Consider the following 8,724-nt stretch of genomic DNA (forward strand, 5'->3'; position numbering starts at 1 on the left):
CTAAAGGGTTAACGGTCCTTCCTAGTGATCAACTGTAAAAAATAACAAATGTTACCTCTTCCCAAAAGGGGAAACCACAAACAATCAAGAATGCATGATTATATGGTGTCATGGCTTTGCAATCAAAAAATGTCGATATAATGGAAATCAATGGGGCAAAAACAGCCACCAACAACAGATTAGGGAGAAAAAATTAAAATCGAATGCTGCACAAAAACTAACAATGCATCAAAGCCAATCTTGTTACTAATATTTGACATGCCCAAGACTGTTATGAAAGGTAAAAAAATATCCAGTCCACAATCACTTTTTAAATTGAAAAAAAAAATTGTTTTTTTTAATTGTTTTTTTTCCCCCAAATCAGTGACATCATTTATGAACTTGGTAATTAAAGAGTTAATCTTGGATTTTTTTTTAACATTTGGTAGTTTTGATCAGGACTGAGGTTGATTAATAGCTTTATGCAAAAAAAAATGAAAAAAATATTTATCTTATACATTTTTAAAGCAGTTTAATTTAGTGGATGTTTTCATCCACGAACATAACGAAAGGTTAGTGAATTTGCCCAGAGTGTACCGTTAAGTTTTTGAAAAATGTCAAAGCATTTTCCCCAAAAATGGGTAAAAATAAGATTTGTCACCAAAAATCATTCCATTAGCTCAAAAACAAAGAAAGTTGTGGCCAAAATAAGACTCAACTTTACCCCCTAGTGGACGAAAATGTCCCTGACAACGCATAAGGGTTAAATAGCCTTCTCTTTGCAGCAGCCCTCGCTTACGGCCAAACCAACATGGCTATGCCTGATCTCGTCTGATCTCGGAAGATAAGCAGGTTTCTGCACGATTTATGAGGCAAAGCAGGTTTGGGCTGGGTTAGTACTTGGAAGGGATACCGCCTGGGAATTCCAGGTGCTGTAAACTTTTGGATTTTTTCACAAATTATATAATAATCTTACAAAAAAAAAAAAGAGTCTCTGCCTGATTTCAGAGAAAAAGCTGTTTTGGGCCTGGTGAGAACTTGGAAGGGAGACCACCTGGGAATTCCAGGTGCTGTAAACTTTTGGATTTTTTCACAAACTATATAATCAAATTACAAAAAAAAAAAAAAAGTCTCTGCCTAATAATCTTTCAAAAAAAAAAAGTCTATGCCCGATCTCAGAATCTAAGCAGGTCTGGGCCTGGTTAATACTTGGATGTTAGACTGCCATAAGCTTGCACGTAGAGAGCGCTTTTAAGAGCTAAGATTGGCTAGGCTACATCATTATCGGAAAACTCTGCCCAGAACAGATAGCCTAAACAACAGCACAGGACAGAAAATAATAATATAAATATAATATAGGCTAAATAAAAAAAACATGAAATAGGCCTACAATAAATAGCTATATATTTTTATACTTAAATAATTAACAAATTACGACGACAAAAATAAAACACTGAATCAGTTTGAAGCGTTGAAAAAATGGCAAGAAAAAGTTTCCCCATCAGACAAAGTTTTTTCGTATAGATGTTTCTGAAAACTTAAGGCTTTTTTCTTCATAAAACGAGTTGGACATCATCACACAAATGTCTGCGTATGGACCAGTTAAATCAGAAGACTAAAATTCGCCTGCAGAGAATAAGGATGTCACAACATTTTTGAACTGATTTTTTAGTTTTTGATTTGCGTAGAATGCAAATTTTGTAGAACAAAGTGTGCTTCAACAAATAAAATAATTTCTTTAAAAATCGTTTTTTCTTAGGGTTTCAAGGACTTTAAATACTCTAAAGGACTCGTTTTCTAAACAAAATAAATAAAGGACAAAATACTTGTTTTTAACCTGGGTTACACACCTCCCAGCAGTTTATGCACGCACCGAGCAGAAATGACATAAGCCCATATATCTTTACAGACAGCCAAGTATAAAACACAAATGCAGTTAGAATCCACAAACATTCATCAACAATTCACCTGCTTAGTAGGGCTATATGAAGTTTGCACAGAACTAAATAATGATCTGAGATATCATCACTTGGCTGAATAATTTCAACACTATCAACATCAATTCCATGTGACAGTATTAAGTCTAGAGTATGATTTCGACAATGAGTAGGTCCTGAAACGTGTTGTCTAACACCAATAGAGTTCAGAATGTCTATAAATGCTGATCCCAATGCATCGTTTTCATTATCAACATGGATATTAAAATCACCAACTATTAAAACTTTATCTGCAGCCAGAACTAACTCGGATGTAAAATCACCAAACTCTTTAATAAAGTCTGTATGGTGCCCTGGTGGCCTGTATACAGTAGCCAGTACAAACATAACAGGGGATTTATCATTAACATTTGTTTCTTTGGATAATGTTATATGAAGTACCATTACTTCCAACGAGTTATACTTGAAGCCTGCCCTCTGAGAAATCCTGAAAACGTTGTTATAAATTGAAGCAACACCTCCACCTTTGCCTTTTAGACGTGGCTCATGTTTATAACAGTAATCTTGGGGGGTGGACTCATTTAAAATAATGTAATCATCAGGTTTTAGCCAGGTTTCTGTCAAACAGAGTACATCTATATTATGATCAGTGATCATATTATTTACAAAAAGTGTTTTCGTAGAAAGGGATCTGATATTCAATAAGCCAAGCTTTATCATTTGTTTATCCATATTGCATCTGTTTTTTATTTGTTGAACCTCAATTAAATTCTTAATCTTAACTTGTTAATCTTAAAGTATGAGTTACTAAAGGGTTTGGAGGAGATGGACTGAGATGATGGATCTTATGTATGTTTTTATATGTTTTATGCTGTTAAGAATAGTGACTTTTAATGCTAGAGGGCTGTCAGACATAGGACAATTTGAAAAAGTGAAAGTAATGTGTAAAGGAGAAGTCATGATTTTATTACAAGAAACTACCTGGAGGGAAGAGTACATGACTGAAATAAGGAAAAGGTGGAGCGGAGAGATTTTATATAACAATGGTGATGGGAGGCTGGGAAGAGGAGTTGCAGTTTTAATAAAAGAAAACAGTGGTGTATCATGTAAAACAATATATAATGACGTAGATGGGAAATGTATTGCGGTTGAAATGGAGTATGAGGAGAAAAAAGTTATTGTAGTTAATATTCATGCACCGACAGTAGAGAATGAAAAAAATGAATATTTTAATGTATTAAGATACTTTTTAAAGAAACATAAAGAAGTTATTATGATGGGTGATTTTAATACTGTTTTCAGTAAATTAGAAATGGGAGAGGGAATGGTTTTTAAAAATGATAAAGGAAGAAAAGAACTGCAATTATTAATGGAGGAAAATAATATAATTGATGTATGGAGAGAAAGAAATGAAAAAAAGAAAGAATATTCAAGGAGGCAATTAGTGGGTAATTTTATGTGTAAGACAAGGATTGATTTTATTTTATGTACAAGGAACATTGAGGGATTTATAGGTAATTTTAAATATGAAGAATCAAGCTTAAGTGACTGTTGTAAATTAACCTTCCTAATCATCAGGAAGAAGGAGGCGGGAACCGGCGGACAATCAAAATGAAACTTTAATAATCAAAATAAACACAAAACAGCGCATCAGCCCCTCGCGGACGACTGATGCGCACAAATAAAAAGCAAAACATAAAATAAAGCCCAGGCCTGGTCCTCTCTCGTCCTTCACTGTCGTTGCTCCAGTTTTATACCCTTCCATCTCCTCCATGGGACTCGAGACCGGCGAGTGTCGCAGGTGTCGTTCATCTCCAATCACTCCACCGGCCTCGCTTTGTTTCCACGTCTCCCGGCCCCACCCCACTCGTCACAGTGACCATAAACCAATTTTTATGCAAGTAAACTGGAGTTCAGTGAAAAAAGGGCCGGGGGTATGGGTTTTAAATGCAGAGGTTTTGAAGAATGAGGACTATGTGTTAAGTATTAAAGAAATTATTGAAAAAGAAAAGGAGAATGGAATGTACAGCGAAGATAAAAGGATATGGTGGGAAAATGTTAAATATTTAGTTAAAAAATTCACAATAAAGTACAGTAAATTAATACAGATAAGTAAGAGGAAGAAGGAAAGAGAAATAAGAGAATATTTGGAAAAGGAATTAAATGAGAATGGGACAGATATACAAAAAATAAAAGAATTGGAGGGAATTTTGAAAGAAATGGAAGAGGAAAAATATGAAGGCGCAAGACTAAGAAGTAAAGCTAAATATACTGTGGAGGGAGAAAAATGTACAAAATTTTTCTTTGATCTAGAAAAAATAAGAGGGAAAGCTGGAATGATTAAAGAAATAAGAGGAAAAAATGGTGTGGTGGAAACGAATGAGGAAATATTAAAAGAAATAAAAGCATACTATGAGAACCTGTTTAGTACTGAGGGGGTGGTGGAAGAAGAGAAATTGGAGTTACTTAAGCGAATAAAAACAACAGTAGGAGAAGTAGACAAAAAAGAGTGTGATGAAGAGATAAGAGAAGAGATAAAAAGAGCAATAAGTGAATTAAACAAAAAGAAAAGTCCAGGTGTAGATGGTCTGGGGAGTGAATTTTATATAGTTTTTAAAGATTCTTTAACTAGCATTTTAAAAGAAGTATATGTAGAGGTGTTTAAGAAAGGAGAATTAAATCAAAGAATCGGAATGGGTTTAATGAAATTGATATACAAGAGAAAAGGAGAGAAGACAGATTTAAAAAACTACAGACCGATTACAATGCTGAATACCGATTTAAAGATTTTATCTAAAATTTTAGCCAACAGATTGAAAGAAGTCATGCCGAGTATAATTAAAACTAACCAAGTGTACGGAGTGAAAGGGAGAGACATAGCAGATACAACTATTAGTATAAAAGATATGATAAGATACATACATGAAAGTAATAAAGATTGGTCAGTTTAGATTTCGAGAAATCTTTTGACTGGGCGGAGCATGGTTTTTTATTTGTTTTAAAAAGTTTTGGTTTTGGAGAGAATTTTATGAAATGGATTAGGATTTTATACAAAGGCGCAATAACAAAAATTAAATGTAATGGGGGTTTTAACACAGTGTTTTAAAATTACAAGATCAATAAGACAAGGATGTCCGTTGTCAGCTCTTTTATATTCTTTAGTTGCGGAACCTTTGGGATTGGCTGTAAAACATGAAGAGGGGATAAAAGGGATAGGCATCGAGGGAGGGGAAAGTAAAATTTTTCAGTACGCGGATGACACAACGTTATTTTTAAAAGATCTGAAGAGTGTGGAAAATGCAATGCAAATTGTACGAAAGTATTGTAGGGGATCAGGAGCTAAAGTAAATGAGGACAAAACGCTGTATATGAGATTTGGAGGGGCACCGGTTTTAACAGAACATTTTACTTTTAAGGAAACTAAAGAAATGAAGATTTTAGGTGTTTAAATGGGGAGGGATGAAAAGAAAGCAGAAGAAACTATGTGGGAAGAAGCTTTAGGAGGGATTGAAAGAAGATTGAATTTTTGGAGAATGAGAGCATTAACTTTGAAAGGGAAGGTTTTAGTTCTTAATGTTTTAATGGTTTCTAAATTGTGGTATATTTTATATGTGTCATCAATGCTTTTGTGGGTAGAAAAAAGGCTGAAAAAATGTTTTTTAGACTTTTTATGGGAAGGGAAGCCACCAAGAATAGCACACAACACTTTAATAGGAGCAGTGAAGAAGGGAGGACTGGGGTTAATGGATGTGGAACAAAGAAAGAACAGCTTGAGAGTGAAAATAATAAAAAAGTACTTGGATGAAGAAAACAAAGTAGCATGGAAGAACAATGGGGCATTTTTTAAGTAAGTGTAGTAATTTTAATTTGGGGGACAACATTTTATGGATGAAAGTCAAAAAATGGATGATGGATGGGCTGCCAGATTTTTATAAAGAACTGATGGGGGCATGAGGCAAATTTTTAACTAATGTGCATTTTAAGCCACAAGGCGGAGAGAACATTTTAAATCAGCCTTTATTCTTAAACAACTGCATTTTAAGTCAAGGGAAGGAGGTTTTATTTAAGAAGTGGTGGGATGTGGGAATCACGAAAGTCAGAGATGTTTTATATGAATTCAAAGAGTGGTTTTTACCAGTGCAATACATTGTGGATGTGATGGAGGAGGCAAAGGTGGATTATAGCAGACAAGAGAAAACAAATAAGTATGACGTAATTAAGAATGCTATACCTCAAGAGTGGATAAAGAGAATTGACAACATGGAAGAAGAGAAACATGGGAAAGATGTGTATGTGAGGCTGGGGGAAAAACTGTGTGCTTTTAATGAATGTACTGTGAAAATGTTTTATTGTGTTTTTAGAGTTACTGTTTTTAAGAAACCTGTTGTAAACGAATACTGGATACAGATGTTCAATGATGTAAAAGAAGAGAATATATGGGGGAACATGAATGGTAAATTTGTACAGACGAAACTGGAGAATATGGATTATTTTATCAGGAACAAAGGCTATGCCTGGTCTTGTCTGATCTCGGAAGCTAAGCAGGTTTGGGCCTGGTTAGTTCTTGGATGGGAGACCGCCGGGGAATACCAGGTGCTGTAAACTTTTGGATTTTTTCACAAATTATATAATAATCTTACAAAAAAAAGAGTCTCTGCCAGATTTCAGAGGCAAAGCAGGTTTGGGCCTGGTTAATTCTTGGATGTTAGACCGCCTGGCAAAGCCAGTTGATTTAAGCTTTTGCATTTTCTTCCCTTATAAAATGCTCTACCGATTAGAGTGGCTGATCTTTAAATATCCTTCTCTTTGCAGCAGCCCTCATATAACATTATCCAGAGAAACAAATGTTAATGATAAATCCCCTGTTATGTTTGTATTGGCTACTATATACGGGCCACCAGGGCACCATACAGACTTTATTAAAGAGTTAGTTCTGGCTGCAGATAAAGTTTTAATAGTTGGTGATTTTAATATCCATGTTGATAATGAAAATGATGCATTGGGATCAGCATTTATAGACATTCTGAACTCAATTGGGGTTAGAAAACACGTTTCAGGACCTACTCATTGTCGAAATCATACTCTAGATTTAATACTGTCACATGGAATTGATGTGATGATATCTCAGATCATTATTTAGTTTTGTGCAAACTTCATATAGCCAAAATTGTAAATTCTACTTCTTGTTACAAGTATGGAAGAACCATCACTTCTACCACAAAAGACTGCTTTTTAAGTTATCTTCCTGATGTATCTGAATTCCTTAGCGTATCCAAAACCTCAGAACAACTTGATGATGTAACAGAAACTATGGACTCTCTCTTTTCTAACACTTTAAATACAGTTGCTCCTTTACGCTTAAGGAAAGTTAAGGAAAACAGTTTAACAACATGGTATAATGAGCATACTCGCACCCTAAAGAGTCCGCAGCCCGAAAAATGGAGCGCAGCTGGAGGAAAACAAAACTAGAGGTATTTCGTATTTCTTGGCGGGAAAGTAACCTATCCTACAGAAAAGCATTAGAAACTGCTAGATCCGATTACTTTTCTTCTCTTTTAGAAGAAAACAAACATAACCCCAGGTATTTATTCAATACAGTGGCTAAATTAACGAAAAATAAAGCCTCAACAAATGTTGACATTTCCCAACACCACAGCAGCAATGACTTTATAAACTACTACTACTTAAAAAATAGATACTATTAGCGATAAAATTGCAACCATTCAGCCGTCAGCTACAGTATCGCATCAGACAGTGCACTATAGACCCCCTGAGGAACAGTTCCACTCATTCTCTACTATAGGAGAGGAAGAACTGTATAAACATGTTAAATCATCTAAACCAACAACATGTATGTTAGACCCTATACCATCTAAGCTGAGGGGGTGCTTCCAGAAGTCATAGATCCTCTTCTGACTATAATTAATTCCTCATTGTCATTAGGATATGTCCCCAAAACCTTCAAACTGGCTCTTATTAAGTCTATCATCAAAAAACCACAACTTGACCCCAAAGAACTAGTAAATTATAGACCTATCTCGGATCTCCCTTTTCTGTCCAAGATACTAGAAAAGGTGGTATCTTTACAATTATATTCCTTAGAGAAAAATGGTATCTGTGAGGATTTCCAGTCAGGATTTAGACAGCATCATAGTACTGAGACTGCTCTCATAAAGAGTTACAAATGATCTGTTCTTATCATCTGATCGTGGGTGTCTCTGTATTAGTTTTCTTGGATCTTAGTGCTGCGTTTGACACAATTGACCACAACATTCTTTTGCATAGACTTGAACACTTTGTTGGCATTAATGGAAGTGCATTAGCATGATTTAAATCGTACTTATATGACCGCCATCAGTTCATAGCAGTGAATGAAGATGTAAAATATCGCTCACAAGTGCAGTATGGAGTACCTCAAGGCTCAGTACTAGGGCCACTACTCTTCACGCTTTATATGTTACCCTTGGGAGATATCATCAGGAAACATGGTGTTAGCTTTCACTGTTGTGCTGATGATACTCAGCTCTATATTTCTTCGTGGGCCGGTCAAACACACCAATTTGAAAATCTAATGGAATGCATAGTCGATATAAAACACTGGATGACAAGTAATTTCTTACTGCTAAATTCTGAAAAAATTAATTTTATAATTAAAAGTTAATTATAGGACCTAATAACTCTGCTTGTAATAACCTAGCACACTGTCTAAGACTTAATGGTTGCTCTGTCAATTCTTCGTCATCAGTTAGGAACCTAGGTGTGATATTTGATCGCAATCTTTCCTTAGAAAGCCACGTTTCTAGCATTT

General features: G+C 35.1%; 1 pseudogene; it reads left to right on the forward strand.

Moving 5' to 3' along the window:
• Window positions 1-772: 772 nt before the first annotated feature.
• On the forward strand, window positions 773-920 carry LOC132132014 (5S ribosomal RNA; annotated as a pseudogene).
• The last annotated feature ends 7,804 nt before the right edge of the window (window positions 921-8,724 follow it).

The sequence above is a fragment of the Carassius carassius genome, chromosome 48 (genome assembly GCF_963082965.1).
Source record: "Carassius carassius chromosome 48, fCarCar2.1, whole genome shotgun sequence".
Taxonomy (NCBI): Eukaryota; Metazoa; Chordata; class Actinopteri; order Cypriniformes; family Cyprinidae; genus Carassius; species Carassius carassius.